The sequence below is a fragment of the Pan paniscus genome, chromosome 18, assembly GCF_029289425.2.
Source record: "Pan paniscus chromosome 18, NHGRI_mPanPan1-v2.0_pri, whole genome shotgun sequence".
NCBI classification, from domain to species: Eukaryota; Metazoa; Chordata; class Mammalia; order Primates; family Hominidae; genus Pan; species Pan paniscus.
The window spans coordinates 86,118,898-86,143,979 of NC_073267.2; the positions used below are offsets into that span (position 1 = coordinate 86,118,898).

At 33.5% G+C, this 25,082-nt stretch overlaps 1 protein-coding gene across 2 annotated transcripts in view; it reads left to right on the forward strand.

Moving 5' to 3' along the window:
- The window catches only part of CNTNAP4 (contactin associated protein family member 4), a 619,686-nt gene that overhangs the window by 457,701 nt on the left and 136,903 nt on the right, over nt 1-25,082 (forward strand). The gene's annotated exons all lie outside the window — the stretch shown is intronic.

Here is a 25,082-nt window from a genome sequence, read left to right on the forward strand (position 1 = left end):
TTTCCACATCTATTGAGATAATCATGTGATTTTTGTCTTTAGTTCTGTTTATGCGATGAATCACATTTATTGATTTGCATATGTTGAACCAACCTTGCATCCCAGAGATGAAGCCTACTTGACTGTAATGGATTTGCTTTTTGAAGTGCTTCTGGATTCAGCTTGCAAGTATTTTGTTGAGGATTTTTGTATCAATATTCATCAAAAATATTGTCCTGAAGTTTTCTATTTTTGTTGTATCTCTGCCAGGTTTTGGTATCAGGATGATATTGACCTCGTAGAATAGGTTGGAGAGAAGTCCCTCTTCCTCAGTTTTTTGGAAATCATATCAGTGGGAATGGTACCAGCTCTTCTTTGTACATCTGGTAGAATTCAGCTGTGAATCCGTCTGGCCCTTTTTGGTCGGTAGGCTATTTATTACTGATTCAATTTTGGAGCTCATTATTGGTCTGTTCAGGGAATCAATTTCTTCCGGGTTTAGTCTTGTGAGGCTGTATATGTCCAGGAATTTAGCCATCTCAGGTTTTCTAGTTTGCGTATGTAGAGGTATTCATAGCAGTTTCTGATGGTTTTTTTTTTTTTCTGTGAGGTCAGTGGAAGTATCTCCTTTGTCGCTTCTAATTGTGTTTATTTGGATCTTCTCTTTTTTCTTCTTTATTAATCTAGCTATCAACCTATCTTATCAATTTTTATTATCTTACTAATTAAAAAACAACCTCCTGAATTTGTTGAACTTTTGAATGGCTTTTCGTGTCTTGATTTCCTTCAGTTTAGCTCTGATTTTGGTTATTTCTTGTCTTCTGTTAGCTTTGGGGTTGATTTACCCTTGCTTCTCTAATTATTTCAGTTGTGATGTTAGGTTGTTAATTTTAGATCTTTATAACTTCTTGATGGGGCATTGAGTGCCATGAATTTTTGCCTTAGCTGTGTCCCAGAGATTCTGGTAGATCGTATCTTTGTTCTCATTAGTTTCAAAGAACTTCTTGATTTCAGCCTTAATTTCATTATTTATGCAAAAATCATTCAGGAGAATGCTGTTTAATTTCCATGTAATTGCATGGTTTTGAGCGATTTTTGTCAGTCTTGACTTCTGTTTTTATTGTGCGTGGTCTGAGAGTGCGTTTTGTATAAGTTAGGTTCTTTTGCATTTGCTGAAGATTGTTTTATGTGCAATTAAGCAATCAATTTTAGAGTATGTACCATGTAGCAATGATAACAATATATATTCTGTAGTTTTTGGGTGAAGAAAAAAACAACTCCATTAAAAAGTGGGAAAAGGACATGAACACTGTTTTTGTTTTTGTTTTTTTGAGACGAAGTCTCGCTCTGTCTCCCGGGCTGGAGTGCAGTGGTGCGATCTCAACTCACTGCAAGCTCCACCTTCCAGGTTCACGCCATTCTCCTGCCTCAGCCTCCTGAGTAGCTGGGACTACAGGCACCTGCCACCACACCTGGCAAATTTTTTTGTATTTTTAGTAGAGATGGGGTTTCACTGTGTTAGCCAGGATGGTCTCGATCTCCTGACCTCGTGATCCGCCCACCTCAGCCTCCCAAAATGCTGGGATTACAGGCGTGAGCCACTGCGCCCAGTCATGAACACTTTTCTAAAGAAGTCGTATATATGGCTAACAAGCATATGAAGAAAATCCCAATATCACTGATCATTAGAGAAATACAAATCAAAGCCACAATGAGATATCATCTCACACAAGTCAGAATGGCTATTATTAAAAAGTTAAAAAATAACAGATGCTGATGTGGTTGCAGAGAAAAGGGAACACTTATACACTGTTGGTAGGAGTCTAAATTAATTCAACCATTGTGGAAAACAGTATGGCAGTTCCTCAAAGAGCTAAGAACAGAACCACCATTTGGCCCAACAATCCCATTACTGGGTATATACCCAGAAGAATATAAATCATTCTACCACAAAGACACATGCACGCAAATGTTTATTGCAGCACTAGTCACAATAGCACAGACATGGAATCAACATAAATGCCCATCAGTAACAGACTGGATAAAGAAAATATGGTACATATACATCACAGAATACTATGCAGCCATAAGAAAAGAATGAGATCATGTCTTTTATGGGAACATGGATGGAGCTGGAGGCCATTATCATTAGCAAACTAATGTAGGAACAGAAAACCAAATACCATATGTTCTTATAAGTGGAAGCTAAATGATGAGAACTCATAAATACAAGGAAAGGAACAACGGACACTGGGGCTTACTTGAGAGTGGAGGGTGGGAAGATGGAGAGGAGCAGAAAAATTAACTATTGGGTACCAGGCGTAATACGTGGGTGACAAAATAATCTGTACAACATGAGTTTATATAACAAACCTACACATGCACCCTTGAACTTAAAAGTTAAAAAAAATTCAGTAAAGTAAATGTTGTATAATAATTTGACATGAAATTTAAAAGGTAAATGTAAATGCACAAAGATAAAAACTAAAGTCAAAAAAATTAAAAAATAAAAGACATAACAATAACAAAAAAGCATATCAGGATCACCAAGAGTAGTTTCAGAATATACACTGCCCTGAAGATAAATATAAATAATAAATCCCAGTCTACTCTAGTTTGGTGACCTCTTAAAGAGAACAATAAAGCAATGCTATCACACACACGCAGACACACACACACACAAAGAGGTCAATACTGGGACTTCTTTCTCTACTGAACTTTCTTAATACAACATCATTCTACTTCTTAAGTTAAACAACTTAAAGTAGGGCTAACCAAGGGTCTGAATTAGAATCTCTCAGCATATGTGAGTGTTTTGAAAATTTGATAAATTGCTCTTAAGTTTCTTAATACATATAGAGTCTTTATATAAGATTCTGTAAACAACTTTGTGAGCATGCAATGAATAATACACGAAATTGCTTGTAAAATTAATAGACATAGTAAAGATTTAATACAAAAATTGTGAATTTAAGCACTCACATTTTGAGATCTTCAAAATTTATGATAATGGCTTTCTGCTAATGAATTTAATAGTGACCACAGTTAATAATATACCGTATATTTCAAAATTGCTAAAATAATATATTTTTAATATTTTCGTAACATAAAAATGGTAACTAATGAGGTGATGGATATATTCATTAGCTTGATTAACTCTTTCTACAATGTATGCAAAAATCAAAACATCACATTGTACCCCATAAATATGCACAATTATTTGTTGTAACCTTAAAATAGATAAATTCAAAAAAGAACTTATGACAAATGTATGATAAATGCATGTATTTCAAATGAGGAAAATCATTTAATTTCTTGAACTCTGAATAGAAAATGACACAGAATTAAGATTGCTGTAATGTAGTTGTTAAAGAGTTTCTCATTGATAGACTTGTTTTCACTGTGACACTATAAACACTTAACCCTTGCTATGAAACATAACATTAGGTTACATTATTCTAGAGACCATCTTAAAACCATGCGAGTTTTGTAATTGTTCTTTCCCAGTAGCTATTTAGATCTGATCACTATAATTCCTAAGTAAAATAAAACAGGGAATTGCAACTTTCCAAATCATCAATTTCTAAATAAATTGTAGTTGACTTTTGGATAACACAGGGAGGAGGGGAAACCCATGCAATGGAAAATTCATGTATAACCTTTGACACCCCAAAAAGGTAACTGCTAATAGCTTACTGTTGACTGGAAGCTATTTTGTATTTTGTGTATGAGTTATATACTGTATTCTTACAACAAAGTAAGCTAGAGAAAAGAAAATTGTAAGAAAATCATAAGGAAGAGAAAAAAATACTTACTCTTCATTAACTAGAAGTGAATCATCATAGAATCTTCATCCTCATTGTCTTCGTGTTGAGTAGTCTGAGGAGGAGGAGGGAGAGGAGGGGTTGGTCTTGCTGTTCACGGGTGGCAGAGGCAGAAGAAAACCTGCATATAAGTGGACCCTCAGAGTTCAAAACCGTGAGGTTCAGGGGTCAACTGTATTTTGGAAACATATGCATAGCATGTAAATTGTCTCCTTTTTTTTTTACATAGCTAAAGAATATGACTTATAGAAACAGATAATTTTATGAAACATAATCAATCTCAATTACTAAATGAAGTATGTTTTTGTGCTGCATTAGAAGCCATTAAGTTGGGCCAGGTGCAGTGGCTCACACCTATAATCCACCACTTTGGGAGGCAGAAGCAGGCAGATTGCTTGAGCTCAGGAGTTTGAGACCATCCTGAGCAACATGGTGAAACTATGTCTCTACAAAAAATACAAAGAAAAAAAAATTAGCCGGGTGTGGTGGCTTACGCCTGTAGTCCTAGTTACTGTTAGTGGTATTTTACAACAGCATGTGCTCACTTTGTGTCTCTGTGTCATATTTTGGTAATTCTTGCAATATTTCAAGCTTTTAAATTATTATTATATGTTACGGTGATCTGCAATCAGTGATGTTTGATGTTACTATTGTAATATCACGCCACAAACCATGTTCATATTCAGCAGCAAACTTAATGGATAAATGTGTGTGTTCTGACTCCTCCGCCAACTGGCTGTTCCCCCATCTCTCTCTCTCTCCTTGAACCTCCCTATTTCCTGAGAGACAACAGTATTGAAATTAGACCAATTAATAACCTTACAATGGCCTCTAAGTATTCAAGTGAAAGGAAGAGTCATGTGTCTTTCATTTTAAGTCAAAAACTAGAAATGACTACGCTTAGGAAGACATTGTCCACCAAGATAAGCAGAAAGCTAGGCTTCTTGCAGCAAACATTTAGCCAAGTTGTGAATGCAAAGAAAAAGTTTGTGAAGAGAATAAAAAGTGCTACTTCAGTGAACACATGAATGATAAGAAAGTGAAATAACCCTATTGCTGATACGAAGACAGTTTTAGTGGTCTGGATAGAAGGTCAAATCAGCCACTACATTCCCTTAAGCCAAAGCCTGATCAAGGCCCTAAGTTCTTTTCAATTCTACGAAGGCTGAGAGAGGTGAGGAAGCTGTAGCAGAAAGCTGGAAGGTAGCAGAGGTTAGTTCATGAGGTTCAAGAAAAGAGGCTGTCTCCATAACATAGAAGTACAAGGTGAAGCAGCAAATCCTTAGGATGAAGCTGCAGTAAGTTATCCAGAAGATGTAGCTAAGATCATAGGTGAAGGTGGCTACACTAAACAACAGATTTTCAACATAGATGAAACAGCCTTCTATTGGAAGATGCCATCTAGAACTTTCATAGCTAGAGAGGAGAAGTCAGTGTGTGACTTCAAAGGACAGGCTGACTCTCTTGTCAGAGACTAATGCAGTTGGTGACTTTAAGTTGAAGACAGTGCTCATTTACCATTCTGAAAATCCTAGGACACGTAAGAATTATGCTAAATTCTTCTCTGTAAAGCACAGGCAGATGACAGCACATCTGTTTGCAACATGGTTTGCTGAATATTTGAAACCAACTATTGAAGCCTACCGGGCTCAAATAGTCTGCCTGCCTTGGCCTCCCAAAGTGCTGGGATTACAGGCAAGAGCCACTGTGTCTAGCCCTTGTTTTTGAAGAAATAGATTTTGTAAGGCTATAGCTCTTATTGATACTGATTCCTCCAATTAATCTGGGCAAAGTAAATTTAAAACCTTCTGGAAAGCAGTCACCATCCTAGATGCTATTAAGAACATTTGTAACTCATGAGAGAAGGTAAAAATATCAGCATTAATGGGCATTTGGAAGAAGCTGATTCCAACCCTTAGGGATGACTTTGAGGGGTTCAAGACTTCAGTGGAGGAAGGAACTGCAGATGTGGTGAAAATAGCAAGAGAACTAGAATTTGAATTGGAGCCTAAAGATGTGACTGAATTGCTGCAATCTTATAATAAAACATTAATGGATGAGGAGTTGCTTCTTACGAATGAGAGAAGAAAGTGGTTTCTTGAGATGGAATCTACTCCTGGTGAAGATGCTATGAACATAGTTGAAATGACAACAAAGGATTTAGAATATTACATGAACTTAGTTGATAAAGCACTGGCAGGGTTTGAGAGGACTGACTTTAATTTTCAAGTTTGGCTATGGGTGAAATATCAAATGGCATCACATGCTACAGAGAAGTCTTTCATGAAAGGAAGAATTAATGTGGCAAACTTCATTGTTATTTTTAAAAATTCACTCCACAGTCACCCCAACCTTCAGCAACCACCACCCTGATCAGTCAGCAGCGATCAATATCGAGGCAAGAACCTCTACCAGGAAAAAGATTAAAATTTACTGAAGACTGAGATTATGATTAGTATTTTTTTTAGCAATCAAGTATTTTAAGATTAAGGCATATACATTTTTAAGGCATATAGCTATTATACACTTACTAAAATATAAAGATACTATTTATATGCACTAGGAAACAAAAAACTTGATGTGATGAAATTTATTGCAAAATATTCACTTTATTGTGGTAGTCTGGAACCGAATCCACAGTACCTCTGAGGTGTCTGTACCTATGATAAGTAAAGAAATGTTATAAAGGAATATATTAGCTTGTAAATTACTAAGCTTCTTACATAGAACTAATTTAATTAAGCTATTGCTTAACAATTAACAGTTGTTAATCTATTAACAATTAACAGTTGTGAATCTATTAATTAACAATTAACCACCACCCACATTCACTAGATACACACAAGTAAACAGAGTAGCAAAACCAACCCTCTTGTACCCATTCCGAGGTCCCAAGCATCAACCCCATGGCCATTTCTCCCCCGTGCAACTCTTTCATACGTTGCCCTTGCTCTGTATTATTTTGAAGCAAATTTAAAACTTCCTAGCTTTATATCCTTAAATATTTGTGTGCAAATTCCTGAAAGTTAAGATTCTATTTTCTTAAAATAGAATCTAAAGAAATGAACAATAATTTATTTGCACCATCAAGTAATCAGTTGTTTTTCAAATTTTCAATAGTTAACTGGAAAACAGCATTTTATTATTACTATTTTTTTTAAGACAAGAACTTTCCAAAGACCTCAGTATGATACAAAAGAGAATTTCTTAGTAAGGACTATTGATTTCAGAGTCCATTCTCTGAACATGTTCTCTGTGTAGTTTTACCTCATCCACTATCTGCCACTCAATCAAGATTTGAGTCCCTGAGGAATTGCTGAAGGTACATATATTCAGAGAAGATGCTTATTCCTATTCTTACAGAGCCATGGTTTTCAAACCTGCGGGAACAAAGCCACAATGAGTCATTGTGTCTGTTATTCATTTTTTCATTACTGTACATTTGTGGCCTAAGATTTCGTGACTGTCCTGGAAGAATTCAAAGGAAAATTTGAATGTATGGCACAATAGGCTTTACACTACATGTGGCATTAAGATAAATATCATTTAAGTGTAAAATAAGCCCTAATACTGTGTCATTGGAATACTAAAGAATTCCCCCTCAGATACATTTATTTTAATTTTTTTAATCTTTAGGGAGCAGCGAGGCGTTTTATCTGGTTCCTTACAGAAACACTTACGGTTATTCTATATATTATGAATAATGTAGTTTCTTAAAATTAAAATAAGCAGAGTTTAAAGTACTTATACAGCATCATTAAAATAACATGCAATATGTTTTCTAAAGTGACTTCAGAGGATGCATACAAATATCTATAAAAGTTATGTATGCACCTTTAAAATAATTTGAAAATGTTGATCAACCAATCTAAACTGCGTTGAAATAGAAACAATATGGATATTTAGGAACTTCTGGTTGCTGCATGGTGCTATAATTACACTGGGTGAAGTATAATTTCCAAAAATTATATGCAAAGGCAAACTAGTTAAAAAGAAAATAAAACTCTACAGTGAAGAAATTAAAACTATTTTTGTTGAAGTAACTTTCCTAGGAAGTATTCTATTGGTATCTTTCATCTTGAGGTTAAAAATATTGTCTACTACGTTTAAATAATTATTTGGCTTTATTTCCCAAATGGAATTGTCACTTTGATCAAAGTATATAGAGAGGCGTTGCTATTTCTCCTTTTACTCTCTAGTGGGGTGACTTGGATGTTAAACTCAAGTAATGAGATTCAGAGACTAATAAACTGTCTGTAACACTGTGCCATCTGTGAAGACTTAATCACTATACAACACAACAATCACAACTGCATGTTATTGAGGCTTGTTATGAAGGAGGCAGATGTTAATCTCTTCATCTTACTTAATTTGGATATCAGACTTTGAAAGTAAGTATTCTTATCTCCAATTCATAGATAAAGAAACTGAGGTTTAGGAATCTGATTCAAGATTTTCCAGCTGTTAAGTGATGGATCCCCATCTTTTAAGAGCCAGGATTGTCTTGTTTATTTTTTTTTTCCAGGTCATACTAAGGTCTCCAGTACAAAAGTTTGGATGAGCATACTTAATTTCTCTTTATGGAAAGGGCTTGAAGGGAGTATTAATATTTCACTTGTTGCTGGAATAATGATTGTTGATGTTTGAAAAAATGTTGTCTACAAAGATTAAGAAGATTTTTTGTGAACATGAAATACATGAGATTTTGTCATCTGTGTTGAGTAGAAGAAATATTTCCCAAATTTCAGACATCCTAACATTAAAAATGGAGAACATGTATTAAAGCCTTCAAACTTTCTCTGTTCTTGTTTCATTTATCTATATCAAGATACCCATGGGTATGTGAGCCATTTACTGGTTTGTTTTGTAGTTTTGTTACATCTGGCAGTGTTTCAAAAGGTAATGCAAGTGGGCAGGTGTTATTATTGATTGAAATAAACAGTTTACACCAGTCTAAAACAGTGTCCGCTGCATGCATTTATTCACCCTCTGCTCCCAAATGACAGATGAGTTTGTCTTTGTGAAGAATAGGTTAAGCCCTGATTACATTATTACTAAATAAAATACTCTCTCTTTTGACTTTCTGTATAATGAAACTTTAATTATGTGACTAAATTGTACAGAATCTGAAGGTCAGACAACCCAAAATAACACACCATCGTACATTTCTCTGTGTGTCCTAAAAACATTTGGTAAAATTTAAAGTTGGTGGCAACTTAAAAAATAATACTGTAGAGATAATTAATTTTTGTCTTCACTAAATCTTAATATTACAATTGGGCATGTTTCAGAGGTTACCGAGTTTCTCCCAGTGTCTAGCTTCTATGAAAGTATAGGTTAAGATCTACATAAAGATACAGTGGTACTCAGCTAAATAAGATATATAGTGTCTAATGTACATCCCAATATACATTACAATATGAAGTTTACATTAATGTACATCCATACATACACTAATATCATTATTAATATACATTAAATAATATATGGCTTCAGAGGCCGTAATGAGGGTCATCAGTTCTGAACTCTAAGAAACAGTAAGGGCTGATTCAACTCTATCCCAACTTTTTAAACATTCTAATTTTTCAAATTAAATATAATAACCTGGATATTTATTTTAATCTGCTTAGAAATGTTGGTTGATGGCGAGTCTCTTTCTAAAGCACATATTTAAGTTTCCATTTGGGAAAACAATTAGCAATTTAATAAATAAATGACATTTTGAAGTAGACTGAAGGCTAATCAATATATTAGAATGACTATAAAAACAATAGAATATACAGGTAAATGAGGAATAATTTACTTTAAATTTTATAATGTCTCTAGTGGGGAATTCAGTAATTTTCTTTCAGCACTGAACAATAGTGATTTTGATGGTAATGGTCATAAGAATGCCATTATTCTTAGTAATATTAATGGTAAAATGAGAGATGCTAATTGAGCTCTTTATGGTATAATGCATGATAAATTATGTGATATCTAAAATATGAAGTTGAAAGGTATTTCTCATAGTGTTCTTAATGATCTATAAAAAAGCACAAAAGTGAAAAATATAATTTTAATGAGGTATTCTTAAAAAAATCTTCTATTTTTGCTTTTGGATAAATACGTGCAAAATTTAAATCTTGATTGTCTTTGCTGAACTATTTTTTAAAGTGCCAAGGACCTATTTCTTTTTCATAGTTAGCATGCTTACTTTCATGTAACTTTTTATAATGAAAGACAATACACATTCAGAAAAAGATAAAAAGCATAAATGTATATACAACTCATTGGACTATCAAAAAGTGAAAATGCTATGTAAATATTACGTATGCCAATCATATTATTGTAACTTTGATGCCCTTACTGTTGACTCTTACCTCCCTCTTCCCACCAAATAATCATGATCATGAATTCTATTGCCATAGATTAGTTTTGCTTATTTTAAATTATATACAGAAGGAATCATACTATATGAACTTTTAAATATCTGGCTCCTTGGGTTAACATCATGCTTATGAAAAACACCCATGTTGTGTCTACATAGGTATAACTGATTTATTTTTATATAATGAAATGTCCTACAGTAATGAAAATAAATAAAAGTATAAACAATACAATTAAAAATATAATTTAAAAATATACCAGTATTTAAAAATCCATTCTATAATTGGACATGTGAATTATACTTTGGGGCAATTATGAATAATGCTTCAAAAATATTCACCTACGTACATGTCTTTAGCTAGCTGGAAAACTGCCTGATTTTGCGCTGGGTACATCATTCTTCAGAGTGGAATTGCCAACTCATAAAAAATGTATATATTTAATTTTAGTAGAAAATGCAAACTAATTTTAATGGAAATTATACCAATTTATATTCTCAACAGCAGTGTATTAAAATTCCATTTGTTCCACATTCTTGAAAACACTTGGTATTAATTTTCTTTTGTTTTAGATTTTTATTGTTACCCTCATTTTTAGCCATTCTAGTTGGTGTGCATAACTCTCACACTTTGGTTCTAACTGGCATTGTCCAATGTCTAATAAGATTAGCAACTATTTCGTAGATTTGTTAGGCATTTAAATATTTTTTTCTCTTTTTTTCTCTCATTGCTTTGTAGTTTGCTATGTATTCTGGATACTAATATACTGAAAAATAGGTTCTACCATTCTGTGGTTTCTTTCTATTATAACATTTTTAGATGAACAAAGTTCTTAATGTATTCTGACATCAGTTTCCTTTCATGGTTAAGAAAATCATTGAACTCCTTAAAATCATGAAAATATTCAGCTATGTTATCTTCCTATAACATTACTGTTTTGCCTTTCACATTTATGTCTACAGTCTTCCTGGAATTCACTTCTGCATACGGTTTGAGGTAGTGATCAATCTTTCTTTAAAAATTTCTTTCTTTTTAATTTGTTATGGGTACATGAAATGTTTTGATACAGGCATGCAGTGTGAACTAAGCACATCATGGATGGGGATATCCATTCCCTCAATTGTTTATCCTTAGATTTACAAACAATCCGAGTATACTTTTTAAGTTACTTTAAAATGTACAGTTATTATTGACTATAGTCACCCTGCTGTGCTATCAAATAATAGGTCTTAGTCATTCTTTCTGTTTGTTTGTACCCGTTAACCATCCCCACCTCCCTGCAAGCCCCCCACTACACTTCTCAGCCTCTAGTAACCATCTGTCTACTCTCTATGTCCATGAACTCAACTTTTTCGATTTTTAGATTTTTCTTTTTAAATTGTTTTCCAATGTGGATAGCTAATTTATACAGCACCATGTATTTAAAAGAATTATTTTTCTCCCCACTGCTCTGCATGGCAAACATTGTTAATAATCCACTCTTCATACATGCTGAATCTGTTTCTGGATTCTCTGTTCTGTTCCAATGATCTGTTTGAAGAACCTGCCAATATGATATTCTCTTATTTTCTATAACATTATAAGACTTAATATCCAGTAAAAAAAAAAACCCTCCAACTTTGTTTTTCTTGAGGAGTATCTTGGTGATTTCCATTTTGTTACATTTCCACATAAAATTTTTAACTATCTTGTAATTTGTGCACACACACAAACATTGGTTTGAATTTGGTAGAACCTATATATTAATTTAGGAGTATTGACATCTTTTCAATGTGTATTTTCTACTATAAACCTTTAAAATTTTTCTCAATATTTTATAATTTTCATGTAAAGGCATTAAATATATTTTATTAGTTTTTTACAGTTAAATAATATAGTTTGATACTAATGTAAATGTCATCCAAAATTTCACTTTCTGTTGCTTTTGTATAAATGTTTAATTCATTTTTATATATAGACTTTTATCTAATAGACTTGCTAAACTATATAGATTTTTCAAATTTCCTACATTTGCACTCATACACCTATAAATAAAGGCAGTTTTATTTCTTCCTTTCCAATCCTACTACCTGTTAAATATTTTTCTTGCCTTATTACACTAACTAGAAGTTCATTACATATTTAATGAAAGGGTCTATACAGAACATACTTGTCACATTGTCAAACACAAAGCAGCTCTCAGCATTTCCTATAATGTATGATACTTGCTGTATGATTTTTAGAGATACTCTTTGCAGAGTTAGACATTGCCTGCTGGGCTAAGAATTTTAATCCTGTGTGAATATTACATTTTATGAAATGCTTTTTCTGTATTTGGTGAGAAAACCATATGTTATTTAATGTGATAAATTACATTGAATGACTTTTAAAGAAGCAATTCTTGCATTCCTGGAATTAACTCGATTGAGATATGATTTATTATTTTTTCTATATTTTTATATTGTAGAATCATTTTAAAACTATTTTTAAGGAGTTTTGGATTGGCATTCGTGAGTAAGATTGACTTTTATTTTCCTTCTTGCAAGTTCCTTGTCAGATTTTAATATCAGGGTTATGCTGGCCTCACAAAACAAGCTGGGAAGCATTCTCTGTTTTTCTGCTCTTTGAAGGTACTTGTTTAATACTGGTGTGATTTTGTCCTTAAATGTTTAGAAGAATTCACTAGGAAAGACATCGAGGCCTGCAATTTTCTGTGTGAATATGTTTACAATTATGCATGTAATCTAACAGATGTGGGCAGTTCAGGTTTTCCTGTTCTCATCTGTTTTGGTAAGTGGCGATTGGTTTGGAATTTATTTCATTTAAATTTGTAAAATTAGTGGCATAATTCGAAATATCATTATCACTCTAATGTGTATAGGATCATCGTAAAATGCTCTTTTGCATTACTGATATTGTTTATTCATGTCTCCTATTTTTTTCTTTCCCGGATCAATCCTAACTAGGGTTTTGTTAACTTAAACGTTCTTTTCAAAAACCAACTTATGTTTTTTTTCCCTAATTTTGGTAATTATTCATATGTATTTTAATCATGAGGAATAATACCTCTCGTAGAAAGAAGAATATACAGAAGTCAAAATGAAAAATAATTACAATAGTCTGAATTTCCAAAATTCGGGATAAACACAATTCCCCCAAATTTTGTGTATATGCTTTCAGATTTATAACACAAATGTATTTATGAAGTATGTTTTCTAAACACACACAGGTGAAATATAGAATTATACTGAATGCTATTTGATACATATGACCTCTGTTTCCTCATTTGTACATCTTCTTACTACTTCCCTGCTTAGATTATTTTAAAACATATTTAATATTGCATGACCTTCTTCAAAGATTCTACAAAATATATTTATAGTCAATAAGGAGTTTGTTTTTAAATAGAACTTAAAATGAGCATATCTAACATAATTTATAAGTTCTGCAATATCATAAAATAATCATAGGCTATTTGTCTTCTGCTTGTAGTGTAAAAATATCTTTTTAGAATTTATTATTTGAATTAGAATTCAAAGTCTAATAATACGTTGAATTAATACATGTTTTATAGTACAATACTATTTATTACCTTTAAAATCATTTTTATTGAGAAAGTATTTAGTTGCCATAAAATGCACCCAAATAAAGTGCAGAAATTGATGAGTTCTGATAAATGTAAACACCTGTTTAATTAACCCCACAAAGAGGAATCAGAATGTATCCATCACCCAACAGTTCCTTCATGCTCCTTTGTAGACAATGGTCATCACACCCTGACCCTGGAAATAATCAGCTTTCTGTCACTGTAGAGTATTTTTACTATTCTAGAATTTTATATAAACGAAATCATCTTGTGTTCACTTTTATATGTGGCATTTTTCATTCTACAAAATATTTTTTTAATTCTTTTATGTTGTTGAGTACATCATCAGTTTATGTCTTTTATTGAGTAATTTCCCATTGTATAGATATACTGTTTGTTTTTTTTTAACTCTGCCTTATTTTTGTCAATTATTCATTCTTTTCTAAAATATTTCTTAATTTTTGGCTTTAATTTGCTGTATTTTTCCCCCTAATGTCTTAACTTCTATCCTTAACTCATTTATCTTCTGCCTTTCTTCTTCTGATATCCACGGGCTCAATATTGGTGACTTTGCTTTCATTTGTGATATTGATAATTTGGGTCTTTTCTTTCCCTTTTTTCCCCCATAGATAGCAAACTAGAGGTTTATCAATCTTAGCAAACTTTTGAAAGAACCACGTTTTAGTTTGTTGATTTTCTCGAATGTTTTCCTGTTTCCAATTTTATTCTTTGTGCTCTAATTTTTAAAATTTCTTTCCTTCTGCATTCTTTAGGCTTCAATTCTAAATTCTCTAATAACCTAGGATGAAAACTTGCATTATTTATTTAGATCTTTGTTTGTTTTCTAATATATGCATTTAATGCTACAAATTTTCCTCGAACACTGCTTTTGCTCTATCCTGCATATTTTGATGTTATATTTTCATTTTCATACAGATTTAAACATTCTAGATAATTTCACATGAAACTTCTATTTTTAACTTGAATTTTTTTCAGATGTTTAGGAACTTTCTGGTTATTTTTCTGTTATTGATTTATAGTTTAATTCCTTTATGACCTGAGAGCCTACATTGTATGATTTCTATTTTTATAAATTTGCATGAGTATGTTTTATGACCCATAATACATGGTGAATGTTCCATGTGAGCTTAAGATGAGTGTGTCTGCTGTTGTTGGGTGAAATGTTCTCAAAATGTTAATTAAATCTAGTTGAATAATAGTGATGTTCAGGTCTTCTATATTCTTACTGTTTTCCTGCTTCCTTGATACATCAATTATTCCAACTATAATAATGGACTTCTCTGTTTTTAACTTGCCATTCTATCAGTATTTGCCTCATCTAACAACTCTATTGTTAGTTGTCTACACAGTTAGGATTATTTCACCATCTTGGAAAATTGATCACTTTGTCTTTAGGAAATGTTTCTTGCTATCCCGAATAATCTTCCTTGTTCTGCAGGTTTGTCTGAAATTAATGTAGCTCCTTCAGCTTTTATTTTTTATTAGTGGTAATGTGTGATATATCTTTCTTCATCCGTTTACTTTTAATGTACATTAGTCTATATTTAATGTGGATTTCTTGTAGACAACATAGCTGGGCCTACTCTTTCTATATACTCTGACAATCTCTTTAATTGGTATATTTAGATTGCTCACTTTTCAAGTGATTATTGATATATTTGAATTAATATCTATCATGATTTTAACTGTTTTCTATTTGTTGCAGTTGTTTTTAATTTTTTGCCCCATTTTAAGTTCCTTATCTGATTTTAATTGAAAATTTTTTTATGATTCTATTTTGTCTCCTGTTTTACTGTATCAATTATACTTTAAAAATTGTCAGTGGCTGCCTTAAACTAAACCAAAGTCTATTTTCAAATATTAATAATACTATTCTACTTATTATATAGTGCACGTCCCTTATAACAGAGTATTCCTAACTTCTCCCTTACGTACCTGACAACATTCATTTGTAATTTAGGTGAATGTAATATTAATTTGCAATAAAAATTAAATTCATTTAATTTATCCATGTGCTATAAGCACCCAATACATGATTATTATTTTAAATGTTTATCTTTTAACTAATGATTTCATTAACTAAGAATAAGAAAAATAAATGATCTTACTTCTTTTATTTCTTCTTTAATGATCTTCCTTTCTCAATGTAGATCCAGATTTCTGAGCTATGTAACTTTCCTTTTGTCTGAATAACTTCTTCAAACATTTCTTATAGGGAAGGAATGCTCTCAATGCATTCCCTCAGTTTTTGTTTGCCTGAGAGTCTTTATTTCTCCTTCACTTTGGAAGGATAATTTCTCTGGATATAGAGTTGTAGTTTTATTTTTACTTCTTTCAATGCTTTACATATTTTACTCCTTTCTTTGCTTGCTTGCTTGTTTTCTGATGAAAAGTCCAATGTAAGTTTTATCTTTCTTTCTCTATCAGTAATATAGCTACCTTTCGATGCCCTCTGCTTCTTCCAAAATTTTATTTTTGTCTTTGGTTTACTGTAATTTGCATCTGATATGACTCAGAATAGTTTTTATTTTGGTTTTTAATCTTCATGTTTATTCTCTGAGTTTCCTGGATCTACAGTTCAGTGTCTGTCATTAATATTGAAAAGTTATTGGCCATTATTACTTCAAGTATTTCTTTGATCTATTATCTTTTCCTTCTGGTATTCCACTTACGCATATGTTACAATGTTTATAATTGCCCACAATTCTTGATACTATCTTACGCTTTTCTTTTTTCTTTTTCTATTACAGGTTTTTTTCTTTTTCTTTTTCTATTACAGCTTTTTTTTCTTTTTCTATTACAGCTTGAGAAATTTGTATCTTCTTTTCTTTTATATATATATTTTTTATTATACTTTAAGTTCTAGGGTACATGTGCACAATCTTCTGATCTTTTGTTGGTTGTATTGAATCTGTTGTTGGGCCCATCAAAGGCATTCTTCACTTCTGTTCCAGCATTTTTAATTTGTAGCATTTCTCTTTGATTCTTTTGCAGAGTTTTCATCTCTCGATTACATTACCCATATGTTTTTGCATGTTTTGAGCTTTTTCCATTAGACCCCTTAGCATATTAATCATAGTTGTTTTAAGCCCTTGTCTGATTTTCAACATCTGTGGCATATTTGAGTCTTGTTCTGATAATTGTTTTGTCTTTGCAGAGTGTGGGGTTTTTTTTTCTTACTTTTTGCCATTCCTTGTAATATTTTGTTGAAACCAAAATGTGCTATATCTGATGACAATAGAAACTAAGACAAATAGGTTGTTAGTATGAAGATTTACATTACTCTGGCTAAGAAATGGGTTACAGTTTAGGTTTGCTATAGGTACTGTAGGTACCAGATGCTTCCGGTTCATCTAATGCACTTGTTTCTATTCCTCCTTTTGACTTAAATTCTCTTCAGAGGCGGTCTTTGTTTTTTAAGTCTTTCAACTGTTATCCAGTATTATTGCACTGGACTCCTGTTGTGTGGTGGTTCGATGTGTAAGAGGAGCAATGTTCTGTAATATTCCAACTCAATTTAAGTGTTTCAGTGGGTTGTTGTCTCAGAACTGTGACCTTCACAAGCATATCTCTGGTGGTATAGCTTTTTTCCCTCCTGCCAGCTACTTTCTTTCCTGGCTACTAGGTTTCCAATCTATTTCTGTGATGCTCTGACTCCTGTTGCTTTTTTTTCCTTAGGTAAGACAGGAAAGGTACGGAGGCTGGAATGGGAGAAGTACTGCCCCCCAAGTTGGGAGAGGTTCTGGCAAAGTCTTTTCTTCAGGAGAATAGCCCTTTGTTATGAAGAAAACCCTGAGCATACTTCACAGTCATTCCCTTTCCCACTTCCTGACAGAGCCAGAAGGGAGTCTTTTTCTAATCTTCATAGAATGCATGGATGGGTTCTTGGAGGTAAAGCCCACAGAAATGTGGAGCCCTCTAAGACTGTGGTCAGGAACTTCTCACTCTCATGCTAGTCTACACTCAGTTTCCAGAGATTCACCAAAATTATCAGAGAAGTTTTCCTGTCAGTTTCTGGTGCCAGTGGCTTTTGTTCCAGGTGGATGGATCTCAGCTCTGACTCTTTGGATGGTCCCGTCCCTCTAGATTTCAGCATGGTGGTGTGTCATGTGTACTAGCTTGTGCTGCTATAACCAATACCATAGACTGGGTGACTTAAACAACAGACATTTATTACTTATAGTTCTTGAGGTTGAAAAGTCCGAGAACAAGGTGCTACCCAATTCACTTCTTGGTTAGGGTCCTATTTGTGGTTTGCAGATGGCTATCTCTCTGCTGTGTCTGCACCTGGTGAAGAAAAAGAAGTCTGAGCTCTCTTCGTATTCTTATAAGGGCACTAATTTCCTCATGAAGGCCCCACCTCATGACCTTATCAAAATTTGAATACCTCCCAAAGACCTCATTTCCAAATACAGTCACATTGTGGGTTAGGGCTTCAACATATGAATTTTGAGAGGGTGCAATTTATTCCATAGCACCATGAAAGCTCAGTTCTCTGATGAGTCTAAGAAAAGTGATTGATTTCTAGTTTGTTTGTCTTTTTTCTTGTGGTGCAGTGTAGAGCAATGTTTCACTCTGAGATGGGTACTGTGTGTGTGTGTATAAATATTCTAATATAGTCTAACAGAATAATATGTATATTCTGTAGAATATATATTAGAATAATGTATATCCTGTAGAATATATATTAGAATAATGTATATCCTGTAGAATATATATTAGAATAATGTATATTCTGTAGAATATATATTAGAATAATGTATATTCTATAGGAGATAAATATTAATTTCCCTTTAAGAACAGTTTTTGCTGCTATTTTATCATTTTTTATTGTACGTAGGACACTACATAAGAAAAAAATGAATAGACAATTTTAGGCCTAGAAGGCTATCTTTTTGCAAAGTGTAATTTCATTCACTTTTACAGGCAACCAGAAGCACTGAACCTCTCTGACATCCTCACTATAATTCCCCACAGATTGGAAAGATGGGAAGTTTACCTTTAATCTCCGTGCGGGGCTGTCCCATCTCTGGCTTTCCCTTTATCCTAAAAAGTAGATCCTCTAAATTCTTACAAAAAGCCTACGGAAGCCTGTAAAATATTCTCTTCTTTGAGGGCTCTAGAACTAAAATTTTGTCCCTAACCCCGTGAAAGCTGCTCATAAAACCATGACCAAAAACAACAACAACAACAACAACAACAACAAAACTACCCAGCTTCTGTTTCTCCTCTTCAGAAATCCTTTAGTTATCCCTAAAGAGAAAGCCTCAAATGCTGGGCTCACCTCTTTGGGTTTTCTTCTTCTAGATCTTGGACATTTAATATTTTATTATATTTTTATCTCTTCAACTTTTTTTTTTATTCCAAAAGGAGGGTTCAGAATTTCCAGTCTAGCAGTACCATAATGTGAATTTTTATAGTTATTTTCCATCTCAATAAAAATTTAGTCTTCCACAAAATCCTACATATAATATCCTAATATAAATGTAAGCTTTATGACTTGTCCACATATCTCTCATAAAACAATTTATTGCTGTGTTTCAACAATAGTTACAGATTACAGCCAAGTTTGCATCTTTCATGTGCTTTTTCTCTTCTGGCTATTTGATCTGTCTTGGGAATTCAAACCCTTTTATGCAAAAGGTACTAAACAGTATATTTTATAACTTGTATCTCCATAGATTCTAATATAATGATTTGCACAAGGGGTCTCATCAAGTTATCATTAATAATTGTGTTCCTTCAAATAAATATTTTAATAATATTCAGTATTTTTGGAAGGTGGTAGAGTTTGTTAAATAAAATTCCATTCCCTTTAATTTTGCAAATTGAGATGTATTATACGTGCAGCTCCAAACTTAACATTCTAATTTGATTAGTGGATTCTCATTGCTATTTCTTTATTATAATAAATGAATTTTACATTCATAATCAAGACTGAATCAACTTTGTAAGATACAGTCCTGATGTCTTGTTCAACATATGTTTAAAAGTTACTCTCATCTGGGTTTATGTTAGCAAATTTTCCACTTTTCAGTAGTTCTTATTTCCGTTTGCTTTTATTATATACTTTTCTAGACTAGATAACCTTTTGGGAGGCACATTTAGTAAAGATTTATACTTGACATCATAAAATTAAAAAGTGATTTCTATTTGACAGCATGTTGCTATGATTTATTTAGCATCTGAATGTCAGCTGACTATGTCAAAATGAATTGTACTTGAAAATAGGTCATGTGTAGGACACATGTAGGTCACAAGAATTCTCACAACAAGGGAGGTTATTAATGACAAGGGGATTTTCATGTTTCCCTGTTTCTTTGTTGAACTTCTACTGGTGCTGCTGTTTATTTGGATGGAGCTGGAGTGATTTCTATATAATTGCAGAGTCTGCTGTGCAACTAGGTGTAACGGGTCCCATGTTTCTGATTTATAACAGTGACGTTTTAGAGCTTCTTACAAATTGCCATATGGGCATCTCCCTTTATACTTCTTGGCTTTTATACATGAGTTGCTCAATTAATATTTGAAAAAGAAATTAGTGCTATTATGCCTCTTCATAAACTTTAGAATCACTTTGGAAATACTCAAAATCCTGTGAGAAACTTTAATTCATTAACTCCATAAATTTTCTTGGTTAAAATACATTCCTAAACCATCTATGAACACCTCATTGAGTTTGGAAATCACCAAGTCCAAAAGAAAAGAAAAATACAATGAAGGCTTTTTGGTTTTTATCACATAAGACATATAAAGTTCATTTTACTTCTAGATATTTTATGTACTTAATGATATAACATATATTCTGTGTCTATTAGGAGGTTACTATTTATATGCAAGAGTCTTATTGATTATTCAATGTTTATCATTTATTTTTATTTGACTCCAATAATTTTGGGAAGATATAAAGTTTAATAGAAAATTTCTTTGTCTATAGAAGTCAGCTGGTAGAGCTGAGTCCCAGTTCAACAATAACCTAAGTTGCATTATTCTAAAATGTGTAAAAGGTTTTAAATATAAATTATGAGGAAAAACGAAAAAAGCTTCAGATAAAATATTAAATTTCCTCTAGGGTAAGTTGTTTGCTTTCATGTTCTGTTGAAGTGATGCCTTTTGATGGCTTAGCTAAATTATGGGCTTTGGAGTCAGAAAAGCCTGGAATTAAATCCTTGCTCTGCCACTTTCTAGCTGTGTGACTTTAGGCACATAACCTCTATAATTTTCATTTTCCTCAGTTGTAAAGTGGGTACAAAAATAACTACTTCACAGAGTTGATGCAAATATTAAAGCTAGCTAATACATTTCTGCTATGTCTGATGCTGAGCCCCTAACTTTCATGTTGAAAACATTTAAATTGGTAACATAGAACACAATCACTAGTTGTTATGGTCCAAATATTTGTGTCTCCCCAAACTTCATATATTGAAATCTTAACCCTCAACAAGATGGTATTAGGTGGGGCCTTTTGGGAGTTGATTAGGTCAAGAGTCCTGTTATGGAAATGTAATTAGTTTCCTTATAAAAGAGACCCAAAGGAGCTCATTCACCGTTCCACGATGTGAGACTACAGCTAGAAAGTGGCATTCTATGAAACATGAAGTAGACCTTCACCAGACACCGAATCTGCTGGTGCCTTCATTTTGGACTTTCCAGCCTCCAGAACTGTGAAAAATAAATTTTTGTTGTTTATAAGATACTCAGTTTATGACTTTTGAAATGAGACGTTCTAAAATATTTTTTCTCTCTGAAAAGTTGTGAGATAATATAGGGAACATAAAAGAATAGGATTTATATACAAACCAGAGGAGTACTTTAAGAGTGAAACAAAGATCCAAAGCACAAAATTAGCTTGGCATGCATTCAAAATGCAAATTTCAGGACCCTCCCCACAAATTTAGTACACAGGTGCAAGATTCGTTTCTAAAAAAACACCTCAAGTAATCCTGACATATACTAAAGTTCTGAATCTTTAAAGGAAGACATAAATGTCCCTGTAATAAAATTATTATTTTTTTAAAAAGATAAAGAGATATTTAAATCCATGCATTCCTTTGTGAATTGTTATGGTAACAATTCTTCATAGCAAATTGAGGAAAGTTTCCTAGGCAAAGGAATACATTTGAAACTCAATAGCATGCACTGAACTTTTCATTTATAAAGTAATATAGCATCATATGCATCATTCACAAACATTCTGAAAATTTCCATTAAATATTAAAATCCAAAGCAGAATCTTGGTTATATATGAAAAAATTTCAACAAGCGGAGCAAAAATTGCAAATTTATTGATCAGTTAATTAATAAATAGTAACTGCATATTTTTCCAAGTGACACTGGCATTAGAAAGTTATTTAAAGTATCCAGAGTGCTACTAAGTAATGCTTTTGCCTTCTGTATGGCTATACACTCTTCCTATGTGTGTCTCCATTATTTTATTATTATAAAATTAATACATGCCCATTAAAAAATCTAGATTTGACTGGAATGTGCTGTAAGTCCCATATCCCCAACCTCACAATTTTCCTTACCCTCCATAAGAGATAATTGCTAAAAGTTTTGAATATGACAATGATATTTTTATTATTAATATAAACTGTATCTTATATTTATTCTTAACATTTTCAAAATTTAAATAGCTCATAAATTGATCAAGTGAAAAGTGAAAGGCTGTCATCTGCAGATGTCTTATTCCATTTACCTGTTGGCTGTCTCTGCCACTGTGCATCTTTTCTCCCAGTCCCTTAAGACCCCAAAATCATTGAACTCACATTAATTTTGAAACAAATGTGAGATCTTTTGGAGGGTAATTTAATTAATCATCCAGCTGTTCACTCTGCAAGAAATTATAATTAGGGATTGTGTTAGTCTGCCAGTGGCACCTAGGAAGTAGAATCAAAAGTATAAGAAGATCTAAGATCCTCAACCAAAGCTGCACATTACTCTAATTTGGAAAGCTTGTAAAGACATAAGCATACAGGCTGGGTGCGGTGGTTCACGCCTGTAATCCTAACACCTTGAGAGGCCGAGGCGGGCAGATCATTTGAGGTCAGGAGTTTGAGACCAGCCTGGCCAACATGGTAAAATCCCATCTCTAGTAAAAATGCAGAAAAAAAAATTAGCCAGCCATGGTGTCTGGGGCCTGTAATCCCAGCTACTTGGGAGGCTGAGGCAGGAGAATTGCTTGAGCCCGGGAGGTGGAGGTTGCAGTGAGCTGAGATTACGCCCCTGCATTCCAGCCTGGGTGACAGAGTGAGACTCCGTCTCAAAAAACAAAAACAAAAACAAAAGACGTAAGCTTACACATACACACACCCAAAGAGAAAGAGAGAACAAAATCAATGCTCAGGCTATAAGCGCTGAGAGTTTTAATGTGCAGTCTAAGTTCGGGAAACATTGCCCTATATCAGCCATCCTAAAAGAAATTGAAGTAATCGATTTTTTAGGCGAATCATTGGGATTGCCATAGAAATTGAGACTGTAGTGCTCTAGAGGTTGGGTGGGAATAAGATTTGGTTAGTGCAATATAGAAAACAGCTAACCTTTCTTACCAAACCTCAGTAAAAAATTTTGACCAGTGGAACAGAATGGAACCTTCTCAGGGTTCTGGTTATCAGAGTCCAGATATCCATGGAATTAAACAATGTTCTCCTATTTATGTTCTGGGAAACACTAGTCTGGAAATTTGTTCTGCAAAACAGCAGCAGCAACAACAGCAAAAACAGAGGGGAGCAGTTTTCTGGCCTTATATGTTTGAGATGCGCTAGGTAAGTGTCCCTGCCATGGGTTGATACATTGCAATTTGCACATTAGCACATGACATGCTCTGAGAGGCCCTGTAATTGAGACATCCGTTGAACTTTTGTTTTGTTTTTAAGCTCAGTCTTTCTCAAACATACACATTCAACATATATTTTATTGAGAACCACTTTGAGCTGAACAATGTTCTAGGTGTTATGGATGGAACACAATAAACCTCCCTGCTTTAGTAGAGTTTGTTTTCTAGGAGGATAAGATAAACAGGCAGATAATGATCAAATAAGAGAAACCCCTCTTAAAATAAAGAGAAATACAGAGAAAATAGCAAGATATTTATGGGGGGTGTGAGGTACACAGGTACTTTAGAGACTGTGATCATAAAGGGCCTGTCTTGGGGGTAATATTTTAGTCAAAGCTTAAAAGGACAAGAGAAGCTGGGCATGCAAAGATCTGGGGAAAGAACTTTCAGAGCAGAATGGACTGCTGGTGCAAATCCCTGAGAGAACTGAACCTGGCTTGTTCAAGGAGGTCCAGTGTGGTTAGAGCATAATGGAAGTGGTTGCTAAAGACTGTGTTTGAATAAGGAGTTTAGATTTTGTTCTAAGTGGCAAAGAAAGTGTTGGGGATGGCATAGTTTAATTTACCTCTACAAGTGTTACTGTGTGCTCAGAGGGGAAGACATTGGGGGTGATGGCAAAGAACAAAATAATAATAAAGACCAGGAAGAGGCTGTCAGGGAAGTTCTGGTGAGGTGATGCTTTGTTGAACTGAGTGGTCATATTGAAATAAAGAGATGCCCCGATTTTGGATATAATTTGGAGATGCCATCACAGCTGTGCCTGTGTTATGTGAGCTTGAACATTTAGTGTATGGGGTACTGGTGGAGTAGGGGCAGGAGGTAGGGAATTGATTGACAAGGAGAATCAAATTAATTTAACTATAAAACACCCAATCTTTTAAAAATGTATTAGAAAATGTTTTTGGTAAATGATAGTAAAGGGATATTTGTGAATTAGAAAGAAAAACAGGCAAATGATCAGATACCCTGGGTATTGGTGTTTCTAGTGTATTTATCTTTGCCTTGTGCAGTCTACATGAGGTTGATCTTATTTGTTGACCCAGTCATGGGCAAGGGACTTATCATGAAGCTGCAAATGTAGTTGCACGTCCCCTTATTATGAAAGAAAGAGATGGAGGAGAGGAGAAGGAGGACCATGACAAGGAAGGTGAGAAATAAAAATGAAATGTAAATTATTGAGAACAACTCCTGCGTCATGCTGACTTCTCCACCTGTAGTCTTAACAGTGTGTTGTGTGGAAGAAAACAAAAGTTGCTTAGATGTTGGGTGCTGCAGTATGTGGGTTTTACAGGTAAGCTACCCATTATGTCGATGCATCCTGATTTTATGGAAGAAACATAGCTCCTGGCCTTACCATATAATGGTTGCAATGGTTGCAAACACTGGAGGGATTTTTTTTTTTCTTTCCTTTCTGACCTCTAATTTCCTTGTCTGCAATTTGACTGTGCTAGCTTAGCATCAATTCCCAAGATTTCTCTAGCTTTCAAATT